Raw genomic sequence first — 14,903 nt, forward strand, 5'->3', positions numbered from 1 at the left:
ACGTCACGCGTATGCTGTGCCGCGATCTCCGCCTCCTACTCTCCGGGACCCCGCCTTCCTCTCATCTGGGTCTTGAGTCTTTCCTCGCAGAGGAGGGAGTCCGCTTCAAATGGTCGACGGCAGTCTGAACAAGGTGAAGCTGGACCCAGTAGGGACTGCTTGTCTATGGGCGGGACGAGGGCGGGTAAAGGAGACCGGCGCCCCGGAAGTGCGTTCTTGTTCTTGCCGGTGCTGCTGGGAGTTGTAGTTCTCGCGGGAGCACGCCTTTGGAGTCACGTACAGGCGCTTTAAAGAACGTCCAACTTGGGGTCAACGTTGCTTTCTTGTTTTAAACCTGAAAAAGAACCCAGCTGGAATTAGTCGCTTAGTCTTAGGCCAACCCCACCATCTGTCGTCTCTCTGAGACGTCCTCACCTTTGTGCAAATTGAAGTTGAGTTTATTTCAAGGCTTTCGTGTTGCTGCAGTATGACTACTATCTGCCCTTACCTACTTTATCCAGTATCTGTCTTTATCCCTGACACGGGCTGGAAAAATGTTATCTTTATAACTGAACAATGGACCTTATCGTTCACAGGCGTTAAAGACTTGCTGCATTTTGGTGGCTGTCCTGGGCCACATTTCCTAATGTTATCAAGGAAAGCAAACCCCTGTAAGCCTCCGTTCCTCTTAATTGGCTTTAAAGCTCACTGATTTTAGAAGTCACACAGCTGGACCTTGGATCGTTCATAATTTAGTCTCCCACTGGCTTTGCCGTAGCAGACAACCCTGAGTGAATCCATCTAATATTGGGGAGCATGTCCTTTGGAGAAAGTTTTTCTCTTACTTGCCATTCAAGTAAGGTACTGTTTGTAACCCTCCATACTCTCTGGGGGAACAGAGGACTTTAATATCCTAACAATTAAGGGTAGAATTAACTACTCCTGGGGAAAGGAACTCAAAAGACACTGAGATTTTCTGTTGGGTTACATTTTGTTTGTTTATTTTCTTGTTTTTGTTTTTCGAGACAGGATTCCTCTGTGTAACAGCCCTGGCTGTCCTGGAACTCACTTTGTAGACCAGGCTGGCTTCAAACTCACAGAGATCCACTAGCCTCTGGTTTACATTTCTTTATAGACTTACAGAACCCCAAACACCCATTAATATACAAATAGGTAGCAGCAACTTGTACACAGTTAAAACAGACCACTGAAGATTTGTAACTACCGGGGTGCCCCTGCTCTATACCCTCCCACAAGTCCCTAGATAAACAGTTGTGTCTGCAGCCCCAGGGAAGCTGGTCTTTGCTGGGGAGCTACTCCATCTTTGGTTTGCTAGCTTTCCAAGTGAACCTTTTTTCTTAACCAAATAACTTACTTTAAGTCACTGGACTTTCTGAACGGAGCAATGGGCGAGTTTACACTCATAGGAAATTCCCAGATCTGGCTAATGTTCTCTTTCCTTTGAAATGCTGTGGTAATATACAGCCCCCCCCCACACACACCCTGTGTATGTACGTGTGTATGTGCGTGCGCAGTGTACATGCATATGTATGGTAAAACTAGATGGAAGTCCACTTTGGGTAGGCAGAGATTAACATTAATACACTGAGTGCATCCTTCCATTCCCCCCCCCTTTTTTTTTTTTTGGACAGGTACCAACTGTGGAGCTGCAGCAAGAGGTGGCTTCTAGTGCTACACTTTGGTGGGTGCCTCAGGTAGCAGGATGCCTGTCATAGCTCTTGTGTAGGCCTAGGAAGCTGGGATTCCTTGGGCCTTCGCAGCAGCTGGTTTTGCAGCTTGCAGGCAGACACAATATTGGTAGTTCTCAGCCCTTGATAGCAGCAAAACAACACGAGTAGGTTCTCCTTTAGAGTCTTAAGCCTTCCCGGGCATGGGATTTTGACCAGATTTATAGTATCAGGAGTGAATCTCTTCTGGGGAGCAGGCCTCAAACCTATTCAGAGTGCAGGTGGTTACCCCTACAACAGCTATGCCACTACTGCACTAGGGGGCACATTTCACTTGGCAGTTCGGTATTTTAGGAAGGAAGCAGGGTCCAGCACTGGGTGCCACCACTGAGAGTGTTTCTCCAGCAGGCTACACAGCACCTTCTGTGCTGTGAAAGTCAGCCATCATGGAGGTTTTCTGGTCAGTTCTAGATTGATTTGTCTATCTATATCCTGCAACCAAAGTGTGTAGTGTCTTTCGCAATAGGGTCTTCCCATCTAGTTATGGTGGACAGCCAAGCATTGTTCTCTGCTTCATAATTGTGGGTGCAGTTTGCTTAGCGTGTCAAGCTCATACTGCTGTGCCTTCCCCCACCATAATGGACTGTAGCCTCAAACTTTGAAATAGAATAAACCTTTCTTCCTTAAGTTGCGTTGATTGATTGGAAAATTTTATAAGAGCAGTAGGAACTAAGACATAAGCTCTTAAATTTCAGCAGAGATATACAGACTATACTTTTTTCCCAGCTTGAGACGCAGTTCTGATAGTTCTCATTTCCTGACATCTTCTTTGAATTGGATGTTAGTTTGACAGCACCCAAACTTCCTGAGGTGACTCTACCTTGACACATATCACTTCCCATCCTGATTGATTTTGTCTCTGTATATTCTAAAAAAAATATACAGAGCATAATTTGTAGACTTCTGTGATCTAAATAGCAAGCAAGCAAAACAATAACAATACATTTGATACAATTTTGTGAAGAGAAAAAAGTATAATTATGTTTAACATCAATTGTAATTTGACTTATGTAAATTTCAAAATGTGTATTTAAAATATGAATATTTTATGAGTCATAGAAGCAAAAGGATAGTATTGAATGTGTTAAGAAGCCTGCATATGTGCGTGCATGGAGGAGGAAAAAAATGGGAATCAAGAATGGAGATATTGGGCCAAGAGAAATGGAACAGTTTAAAACTGGCTGCTTTTCCAGAGGGCCTCGGTTAAGTTCCCAGAATCCACGTGATGGCTCACAACTGTCTGTAACTTCAGTTCCAGGAGATCTGATGCCTTTTCTATCCCATGAGACACCAGGCATCCACGAGGTGTATAGACATGCATCCAGGCAAACTATTCATACACACAAAATAATACTTCTAAAAAATCAGGATATCCTAGGGCTGAAGAAATGTCTCCGTAGTTGAGAAGAGGGTGTGCTGTTTTTCCCCAGGACCTGCGTTCAGTTCTAGTGCCAACAGTAAGTGGCTCACAACCACATATAACTCCAGCTCCAGGAGAGCCAACTCTCCTGGCCTCTGTGGACACCACACTTCCATGCATGCATCTGAGTGCAAGCACACATGCACACACACACACACACACACACACACACACACACTCACACACTCACACAATTAAAAATAAGGTTATTTTATAAAGCAAGACATTCCCACACAGGCACTAGCACTGAGGAGGCAGAGGCGGCAACAGCACGAGTTTGGGTAACCCTGACTACATAGTGAGACCTCATTCAGAAAAAGAGGTCTTAACAACTTATGGGGGAAAAAATGGACAAAGAATCCAAAGAGTGATCTACAAAGTAAAAGGAAATAAGGAGCAAACCCACATCTCTACTTCTCAGTATCAACTTAGGCCAACTTCCTTTTTTTCTTATTAGCTTTTTTTTTTTGATTGATATTTATTGAGCTCTTCATTTTTCTCTGCTCCCCTTCCTGTCTCTCCCCTCCCCCTTTCAGCCATCCCCTAAGGTCCCCATGCTCCCAATTTACTCAGGAGATCTTGTCTTTTTATACTTTCTACTTCCCATGTAGATTAGATCTATGTAAGTCCCTCTTAGTGTCCTCATTGTTGTCTAAGTTCTCTAGGATTGTGGTTTGTAGGCTGGCTTTCTTTGTTTTATGTTTAAAAACCACCTATGAGTGAGTACATGTGATAATTGTCTTTCTGTGTCTGGGTTACCTCACTCAAAATAATGTTTTCTAGCTCCACCCATTTTCCTGCAAAATTCAAGCTGTCGTTATTTTTTTTTTTTTTGCTGTGTAGTACTCCATTGTGTAAATGTACCACATTTTCCTTATCCATTCTTCAATTGAGGGGCATTTAGGTTGTTTCCAGGTTCTGGCTATGACAAACAAAGCTGCTGTGAACATAGTTGAGCACATGTCCTTGTGGCACAATTGAGAATCCTTTGGATATATACCCAAAAGATTATATATCCAATGGTCTTGGATTATGCTGGGTCTTGAGGAAGGTTGTTTCCTAATTTTCTGAGAAATCGCCACACTGACATCCAAAGGGGTTGTACCAGGTTGCATTCCCCTCAGCAATGCAGAAGTGTTCCCTTTTCCCCACAACCTCTCCAGCATAAGTTGTCATCAGTGTTTTTGATCTTGGCCATTTTTTCAGGTGTAAGATGAAATCTCAGATTTGTTTTGATTTGCATTTCTCTGATGACTAAGGATGTTGAACATTTCCTTAAGTGTCTTTCAGCCATTTTAGATTCCTCTGTTGAGAGTTCTCTGTTTAAGTCTGTACTCCATTTTTTTTTATTGGATTATGTGATCTTTTGGTGTCCAATTTCTTGAATTCTTTGTATATTTTGGAGATCAGATCTCTGTCTGATGTGGGGTTAGTGACGATCTTTTCCCATTTTGTAGGCTGTCGTTTTGTCTTGTTGACCATGTCCTTTGCTTTATCAAAGCTTTTCAGTTTCAGGAGGTCCCATTTATTGTTTCTCTCAGTGTCTGTGCTGCAGGGGTTCTATTTAGGAAGTGGTTCCCCATGCCAATGCGTTCAAGTGTACTTCCCACTTTCTCTTCTATAAGGTTCAGTGTGGCTGGCTTTACGTTGAGGTCTTTGATTCATTTGGACTTGAATTTTGTGCATGGCGATAGATATGGGTCTATTTTCATTCTTCTACATGTTGATATCCAGTTATGCCAGCACCATTTGTTAAACATATTTTCTTTTTTTTCCATTTGATTTTTTTTCTTCCTTCTCAAAGATCAAGTGTTTGAAGATGTGTGGATTGATATCCAGGTCTTCTATTCGGTTCCATTGGTCCTCCTGTCTGTTCTTATGCCAATACCCGGCTGTTTTCAGTATGTAGCTCTATAGTAGAATTTGAAGTCAGGGATTGTGATGCCTCCAGAAGTTCTTTTATTTTATTTACATACATTATAAAGGCAAGCTCATCAAAACAAATTCATGCTCACATTAAAAACAGAGAAAATAAAGACTACATTAAAAAACAGAGAAAATAAAGACTTAATATTAGAAATCTCTAAATAGTATAGCGTAAGATATTTTTAATCCCTTCTCCATGACCAAAGATATTTTTATTCTCCATATACTTGTGTTCTTTAATTAATGAGGCCAATTTATTAATTTACTATATGTTTGTGTGATTGCTTCTCTCCCACCCTCTCTGTGTTTATGTGTGTGTATGTGTGTGTGAGTGTGTGAGTGTGAGTATAGTCAGAGGACAGCTTGCTGAGTCAGTTTTCTCTTTACACTATGTGAATTCTAGGGCTGGAGGCGTGGCAGCAAGTATCCTTACCTGCTGAGCCATCTTGCAAGATCACAGAAAATATGTGAGTTCCTATTATAACCAGAAAATAGGTATTAATTTAGAAGTAATTGGGCACCTTGACTTGTGGTGAATGAGAAGTAAAGGCATGGCATTCTGTCCAAGTGCAGCATTGCCTCAGGTGACAAGAGTCATTGCTAGAAGCGTTTCTGTAGATGCTGTTGTCTAGAAGTCAGGGCTTTATAAAAGACACAGGGCAAAAAACGTGGGTGAAGTCATCCCTGCCACCGCTGGATGGCTCTAAAAATGTATGATGTACAAGCGAAACAGAAGCTGGGGACAGACTGTTCTACCATGAAAGGTCATTCTAGTGTAAGGCATTGGTGACAAAGTCAGTCAGTGCCTTCTTTTTTTAAAAAGAAATATGTATGTATGTATGTATGTATGTACTTATTTATTTAGTATGTATACAATATTCTGTCTGTCTGTATGCCTGCAGGCCAGAAGAGGGTTATTTATTTATTTATTTAGTGTGTATACAATATTCTGTCTGTCTGTATGCCTGCAGGCCAGAAGAGGACACCAGACCTCTTTACAGATGGTTGTGAGCCACCATGTGGTTGCTGGGAATTGAACTCAGGACCTTTGGAGGAGCAGGCAATGCTCTTAACCGCTGAGCCATCTCTCCAGCCCCAGTGCCTTTTCAGTCATTATGAAGGTGTTTTTTTTTCTTTCTTCCTTTTTTGGTTATTTGAGACAGAATTTCTCTGTAACTTTGAGACTTGCTCTGTAGACCAGGCTGTCCTCAAACTCACAGAGAACCACTTGTCTGTGTCTCCCAAGTGCTGGGATTAAAGGCGTACATCACCCCCACCCGACTGTGAAGGTATTTTATAGAAGCTATAGTCTCTACCCCAGGGATAATTTCTAGGTAGTTCTGATCACTTTTAGGAATCTCTATACAGCATTTCACTAGTGCAATTTATAGATACTCCAGAGCAGCCAATGTTTAAGGCGTTGGATCATTGGAAGTGTTACTGAAGTTGGGATCACAAAGATAGAATGGCAGAGAAGCCGATATTTTTTTTTTTTTTAAAAAAAACACCTTTATTTTATGTGCATTGCTGTGAAGGTGTCAGATCCCCTGGAACTGGAATTACAGGCTGTTCTGAGCTGTCATGTGGGTTCTGGGAAATGAACCCAGGTCCTCTGGAAGCACAGCTAGTGTTCTTAACTGCTGAGCCACCTCTCCAGCCCAAAGAAGGTATTTCTATCTGTATTGTGCAAATCCAGAAATGCTTATATATGTTAGAGATCCTATACTGCCTTATAGCAATTGTGACGTAGAAAATTCAATCTTGTGCCTAACAGACATACCATGTGGACAATAATTTCGTCTCCAAAAGACAGAAATAGTTCAGTGTGCCTGGACTAGCTGCCGATGGTATGTAAAGCAAAGGAAAACAACTCGCAAAGAACTCAGATAGCTAGCAAACTCAGGCTCGATTCTGGGGAAGAAATCAAAATGCTCAGCCCTGGCAGTGGTCTGAGGTCTTCAAGGACACTGGGCATCATAAAGACACAAATGAGCAGAGCCATGCTGTAGGAGGAAAGGAGATTGCTGAGGGGAGGAGAGGAGTAAGGATGTGTGGCAGGGCTCCATGGGAGGTGCCCTTACTTGTCATGGGTTAAAACTTGATCATCAAAAGTCAGTAGAATTGAGATAAAAATATGCATCTCCTTATTACAGAGATTTTTGGGAGTCACTTTCATGAAATCATAGTTCTGTAGTTGCTTGTTTTTGTTTTGTTTTGATCAGAGCAGCAACAAACTATTATGACTTCATAAAAATTTTGAAAGCTAAAGGAAATACATGCTTTGAAAAAGAAACTCTGTTAACATGGGGAGCTGGATAATAATGAAAAAAAAAAAGACCAGAAGACTGTTGTCAGGTGTTCAGAGGAAAAGACAGCACACCCTTTGAAGGCTGCGGTCCCTTGTCTGCAAGGTTGATGGAGTCAAGTGTGATGGTGCACTTTGTTGGCATGATTGACCCAGGAAATGATCAGCGTTGTAAGGTAGAACAGCTCTCGTTCTTGGACTAAGATCCACTCTACCCTTCAATGCACTTCCCACCTCATTTCCCAAACTATTTTTTGTTTGTTTGTTTGTTTGTTTTTTCGAGATAAGGTTTCTCTGTAGCTTTGGAGCCTGTCCTGGAACTAGCTCTTGTAGACCAGGCTGGTCTCAAACTCACAGAGATCCGCCTACTTCTGCCTCCTGAGTGCTGGAATTAAAGGCGTGCACCACCACCACCTGGCTTCCCCAAACTATTAGTAAAATATTTTTTAGGGACCTAGTTCTATAGGGTTTACCAGTAGCATGGTTTCTCAGAACTCTAATGCCAAATTTACCAAAAGTTTAAGAACGTTCTTCTTTTAAGAGGTGTGAGAAGAACCTTTCCTAGTCAATCTCATTCCATCCTGGGTCTCCCTTCCTGCCAAAGCAGGTTTAGTGATTTTCATAGTACTTTGTTCCACTAGAGAGTGGAAACAGAATTTTGGTACCCTTTTTATCTCATAGTAGCTGATTGGTGCCTTGACTCTCTCACCCCTCTGGTCTCAGAGCATCTTAGGAAGGAAGACAATAATAATCTGTTAATAATCCTTAGGGAGTATCTTGTTCACTGTTAAGAGCTCTGTGGTTAGCAGTATTTGGTTCTGGTTAAAGGTAGGTAACCTTCTGAGCTTCAGTCCAGATTAGTACAATGGACACAGCAATGTTTTCTGCTCCACAGAACTGTAATGGGAATCAAGCCAGAGTCACTCTGTGACAATGCAGGTACCATAGATGACTGGGGCATTCCAAGTATTAAATACTTCATGCTCTGGTAACTGTCTTTCATTTCCCTTTAGGAAATTGCTCTTTGTCATGTGATCAAGTGGTGCTAGATCTCCCTGCCTCTTTCCCCAACCCCGTTTTCTAGGGTTGGACACGCCATGAGCCATATCACTTACAGCCAGGAAGCATTTGCTTGGAACCTCTTACTAAAATAATTGGTATAGCCTTTATTATTCTATTGGGGACAAGAAATAACTGAAATATTAAGATCTGAGACGTAGAGGCCAGCGAGATGGCTCAACGGGAAAGACACTTGTTGAGAAGCCCTACAAATGGAATTTAATCCCTGGAACCCACATGACAGAAGGAGAGAACTGACTCCTCCAAGTTATCCTCTGATACATATGACCTATGGCACATGTATGCACACACACACACACAGAGTAAATATATGCTGTGGGGTAAATCTTCTGTACATTGTGAATATATGTTGTTCTCATTGGTTGATAATAAAAGCTGCTATGGCCTGTAGCAAGGCAAAATATAGCTAGGTGGGAAAACCAAATTGAATACAGGGAGAAAGAAGGGTAGAGTAGGGAGAGACCTGAGCCAGAAGCCCAAGAAGCAAGATGCCAGCAAATCAGTAATGCCACAGTCACATGGCAATACATAGATTAATAGAAATGGGTTAATTTAAATTTAAGAGCTAGTTAGTAATAAGCATAAACTAAAGACCAAACATTCTGTAATTAATATAAGCCTCTGAGTGATTATTTAGAAATGATTGCAGGATGGGGTGGAACAGAGAAACCTCTGTTTACAAATATAATTTTTGTTGTTGTTTTGTTGAGACAGGACCTCGATATGTAGCTCTGGCTGTCCTGGAACTCACAAGAGTTAATTTTTAAAATTCTTAAAATAAGATTTAAATCCTAAGAATTGCTTGTCTGTAGAACCTCTCTGCAAAACTAAATCCCCCAAGGTTTCCTACCATGCCATTTATGTTAAGACTGCCATGACTTTATGTACCTCTAACAAAAGAGAAATTTAACATAGAATGACAAGTTCCCTTTTGGTTTCAGATATGTGGAAAAAAGAGAAATAAAATGCATATTTTAGAATAATGAAAAATGATAACACATCATTATAAAAGAAAAAGGATAAATAAATCTGTATCAAATCTTAATGGCATTAATTGTTCTCATATCAACTTGTGTAAATATTCTTGAGATAGTACTGAACTAAGGAAGTATATGAGGGTGTGTTTGTTAGAACTGTGGTTGGATTCAGCCATAGGCCTTCATTGTTTCATAGTTCTGAAAGCTGGAAGCCCAACATCAGGAGGTCAGCATGGTTGGTTTTCCCTTGGGCTGTGATGAAAGATCTGTCCCGGCCTTGCTCCTGGCTCACACAGGTAGGGGTTGAGGATGTCCCTTAGTTGGTAGAGTAGTTTCCAAGCTTTCAGAAAACCCTGGAGGGTCCCAGTACCCAGTACAGCATAAAATGAGAAGCATGGTACATGCCTATAATCTTAGTGCACCCATGAGTTGGAGCCAGGGGGATCAGAAGTTCAAGGTCATTCTGGAGTACTTATTGAGCTTGAGACCATCCTGGGTTGCATGAGTACCTGTTCTAAAATAAAATAAGGAATAATGGATGAAATCTACAGACATATAAATCTAAACATGCATATGTAATCACAAAAGAACTGTGATAAAACTGGCCACAGATGTCTTAGTGCAAATACTTATTAGATTTAAAATGGCAGGATTAAGGCATGTGTTTATCCTCTGCTTCTGAAAATAGAACTGCTGGCTGAGTAAGTCCCCTGGAGGCTGAAAGGCCAATAACTGGACAGAAATTCATTATGGTGTCATTCTGAGAACAGCTGCCGCATACAGAATCTGGCACCCGCCGCCCTGCCTGGTGATCAATACGACTCCTTCGTGCCTAGGAGCCTCTCCTTCTTGCATTTCCCCTCACTTAGCATTCTGCTACTGGTTGTTGCAGTCACTCTCTTGATGTATTGATGTTTGTTTCATGGTCCCAGGTTATGTTTCACGGAGTTTGCAATAGAAGTGTCCCTTCTGGTTATCTGGTGAATGAATGTCCTTCATCATCTTACCTCCTTGGAACTATTATTCTGATAGCGTATTGCAACTCATGCTCTTCCATTACATTCAAAAGAGCTGTATTTTTATGTTTATTGCCTAGAATGGAGTCCAAAGCTCACAAGGAAAATGGATAGCATGCCTTCAACTTCAGTATGTGTGTGTAACATTGACACACCAAGACGGATGAATCCTCCTGAGCTCTGGCAGAGCTGCAGCAACACTGAGTTGTTAGAGACGTGTCTGCTTCTCAGGGTGCTGTCTCAGCCTGGACCACTGTGTAGTTTTTAAGGATCTCCTAAATAGTGAAGAGTTGGACTGGTGCTGTGGTTTGGGTGAGGTTTGTTCCCCTGAGGACTTGTGTTGGTCTGCAACATAATAAGAAGTAATAGAGCCTCTAAGAGGTGGAGCTTATTTCTCCTACCTGTAAGGTAGTTAGGTCACCTGTGGTGCTGCTTAAGGAAGAGACTGATCTAGTTCTTGTGGTACACCCACTAGTTCTGGAAAGCGTTGTCACAAAAGAGAAAGACCGGTCCCTCCCTGTTCTCTGGCTTCCTGAGGTCTCACCATGTAATCTGCTCCTTGTGAATGTGTTCCCACAGTGGTGCCATTGGCCATGCTATAATGCGGCCAGTCCCTCACTAAAGCTGACCGGATGGTGGCATCATATTCTTGGACACCCTTAACAGTATGTTAAATAAGGTTCTGTTCTTTGCAAGTCAGCCCTCCTTAGATAACATTTTTTTTCATCGATGAAAAATGGATAATACACTTGGATGTTATCCCAGAGGGCCCGCTCCACTTATTTATCTTGACTTACTGGAGGGAGAACTTTGAAGGCCGGAGTTGGAAAGCATTGAAGCATTATTAGCAATACTTCTAGTCTGGAGACAGCTCATATCTGTCTGTAGTAGAAATAAATAAATTGTAATGCAATGCATTCACACAATGTAATTCTATGTAGGAACATAAAAAAGTTATAGATTCTCTAGAGAATATGCGTATATTTTCAAACACAATTTTGAAGTTTAAAAGGTCAATTGCTAAAGTCTAATTCCAGAAAGTCAAAGATGGGATTGTATCTACTGTCTTCCTAATTCCATGGCCGTTGTAACTGCTACCCACTGGACCTGAATATTTCTTCTCCTCTCTGGATGCTCCCGTTTCCTAGGTAACCAGCTCCAATTTGTCATGGTAAAGAATACAGGCTTGTAGAGTGAGGCAGATCCAGCTTGAGTCACATTTTACTCACCTCCAATAATAGCCTTAGCCCATAACAACACCTATTTTGCTTAGATTCGGGTTTTCTTCTTTAAAACAGGTAACTATAATAAGAGTTATCTCTCAGATCTGTTTTGAGAATTCCACCAGGGACCATATGTAAGTATGTTTCTAATAAAAGTTGATACTTTCCTTTTCCTTCCCAAATCATATTCAAAAAAGAAACTCAGGGAAGAATCCTGTTAACTGGTAACTTTGAAGAAGTCAGAGAGGGCCCTTTGTGCTTCTGCCTCTACAGCGGCTTCCCAAAAGTGGTGTGAAGGCGTGGCGTGTAGAGCTGAAACATGCTGGCCTCTGAGTCCTTGGTGCTCCTGCTGTGTCACCTGTAAAACCAGGGTTAAAATTCTCCAACACCAGAGGGCGCACACGAGCATTAAATAAGTGAATCTGTATGACACATTTGAAGCAAAGTACATCCTGTCTGTTATAATTCAGGACGGTCACGGTCAAACTTATTACATAGAAAGTAGGGAGATGTGGAGGTTGTTTTTCAGTCCTCTGAAAGACAGCTTTGCCTTATACCTATTACAACTTCTCAAAAACATCTTTGGTGCCAACCACATTAAGTTTTCAGAAGTGCCACTTGGTATTAAGACATTGTATAGAGATTTTATTTTCATAGTAGAAAAAAAAAGAAGCCTTTTAAATCGTCTTTTCACATTAAAAGGCAGGAACCAGCTCCTATTTCTTCTGAACCCTATATCCTACATTGTTTATATAATACTCATAAAGATCATGTTTAGATTTATTTCCCTAAAAAACAGCCTTTCAAGTAGTTGTTATCTTAGCCAAATTTCCAGGCTCTGAAAATACCGTGAATGTTATATTTAATTTATTTGGAGACAGTGCTGTGGCTAATGTAGACTTTTATCTTGACAGAATCACCCTAGGGACTAGGTTCTGCACATGTCTGTAAGGGATTGTCTAGACTAACTTGATTGGGCTGGGAAGAGCCACCTAAATTATGGGTGACACCATTCCACTGGCTGGGATCATGAACAGAACAGACAGGGAAGAGTGAGCTGAATACAGCATTCATTCTCTGCTTCATGTCATGGACATAACGTGTCACCATGTTTGGTTTATACAGTGCTGGGGATCAAACCTGAGGTTTTATGCATACCAGGCAATCATTCTAGCAACTTAACTACACCCCCAGCCCACTCATGACTATTTTTTATGCAGGCTATTGACTAATTTAAATGTTCATTCATTCATTCTGTCAATATGGTCAACAGACAGATAATTAAAATATGAAATATGTCAAATTATTGTATGTATCATGAAGAAACATAAGTCAGAGTGAAAGATTGGGTGGCTCTTTCAATTTAAAATGGCATGGTACAGCTAGAGACTGACTCACTAAGAAGAAATCCATTGACAAGGAAGAGTCTGAGAGAAGTAAAGGACATGCCACGTGGACATTTGAAGGAAGAGCATCCTCAGAAGAAGGAACAGAATATGCAAAGGTCAAACAATGAAAGCACACCTGGGAGGTTCCCAGAATGGCAGAGACCAGCGTGGCTACAGTGATCAAGAGCTCCAGCAACACTGCTACTGGAAGTTACCGGAAGTCGGAGTCTGGGCTGCTGTTTCCCAATTCCGTTTGTGGGCCCTTCTCCAGAGAACTGAAGACAAGGGTTCATACAGAGTTGCAAAGCCAAAATGATAATCTTACTTGGAGCAAAGAGACAGTGCAGATTAAAGAGAGAGATGCTATCAAGGCTGGCAGCTGCGATGGCTCTCAAGGGCCTATATTTCTTGCTCCCTGCAGATTTCTATCTATAAACCGCACCATCCTCATTTATTTGTAGTCTTATTTCCATGGTGTATAAATTTCCATGCATACATGCATCTATTTATAAATTCTTTTCTGTCCCACCGATCCTTTATTTGTTCTTTAAAACCCACACTTTCTTACAACTGTGAGTTCTGTATTTTGCCTTATGGACAGGACAAGTTTTATCTTTTTTTTTTTTTAAAGTGTGTGCATCTACTTATTTGTGCACGTTGAAGGATGCTTGTGGAAGACATCTCTCTACTGCCAACATTCGAGTTCCCCAGGATCGAGCTCAGGTTGTCACTTTCAACAGCAAGCTCCCTTACCCAGTTAGTGCCCTTATCAGTTCTTTTGTTGTTAAGAGCTGAATCAGCTGCGGACATGTATGCCCTCAAAACAGTTTAGACTAGCAACTGTGGCTTCTCTGGAAGAAAACTTAAAAGTTCAAATGTTATTGTTTTGTATGTGGGTGACTTTAGCTTACTTTGGAGAACTTTGATATCCTTGTAAAATGAACTCAACCTGTTTAGAATCATTTGCATATGTGACATGGGTGCCTTTTATTGTCACTTATCACCCAGCTGATTGGATATGCCAGTTAGACCAACTTTGATACTTTTGCTTTGCTTCTGCTGTTATTTTGTCTTTAAAGTGTTTCCAGTTGTTTAATCCTGGTGCAGGGGAAGGCTATATTTTCAAGTGGACCTTCTACATAGAAACCTGTGGGAAAAGAGCAGTTCTTACAGTTTGCTTATCTGTAAAAGCTCTTTATATATTAAGAATGTTCACTGTTTATATGCCATAGTTATGTTTTCCCAGTTTGTCATTTGAGTTTTAATTTTGTCTTTTGTAATTTTTACATTTCTAAGCCTTAAATTGACCTAAGGAGTCAATTATGTTGATAATAATTTGTGCTTTCCTTCCTTTCATAAATGATATTTTGCAAAACATATTGCATTTTGTTTTGTTCTCTTCTGCCCTTGCAATTTGCTTCCCCAAATACAAAATGGCAAACCTGTCACAAAGAAATTGTATTTCACTTTTGATCCACTAGGGGCCAACACTCTTTTTGACAGACACTGCTGTGCCATTCTAAAACTTCTATTTTTCTCTCTGAGGAGAGAGAAGGCTGGCTAAGGAAACCTGGTTGAAAGTAGCAAATTTCCATTCAAGATAGATGGTTAGGACTGACATGGGAATATCTGGACAAAACAGAAAAGCTACTTTTGAAGGCAAGAAGTGACATTAAAAAAAAAAGAGTCAAAATTGTTTTGAAATGAACAAAAATAAAGATACAAAATACAAATTAGATAGTTTGAAATTTTGTTAAAAATTATCTTAGAAAGAGAAACAACTAAAGAATAACAAAGTCCACACTAAGCACTCCTGAATAAAAAGGAGGTAAAAGTGGCAG

General features: G+C 40.9%; 1 long non-coding RNA gene across 1 annotated transcript in view; it reads left to right on the forward strand.

Annotated features, from left to right (window-relative positions):
- The first annotated feature begins 11 nt into the window (after nucleotides 1–11).
- The window catches only part of LOC146894834 (uncharacterized), an 85,527-nt gene continuing 70,635 nt past the window's right edge, over nucleotides 12–14,903 (forward strand). The window contains exon 1 of the long non-coding RNA XR_015737849.1: nucleotides 12–133. This is a non-coding gene — a long non-coding RNA (uncharacterized LOC146894834). The remainder of the gene's footprint in view (nucleotides 134–14,903) is intronic.

The sequence above is a fragment of the Myodes glareolus genome, chromosome 5 (genome assembly GCF_982192425.1).
Source record: "Myodes glareolus chromosome 5, mMyoGla1.1, whole genome shotgun sequence".
Classification (NCBI taxonomy): domain Eukaryota; kingdom Metazoa; phylum Chordata; class Mammalia; order Rodentia; family Cricetidae; genus Myodes; species Myodes glareolus.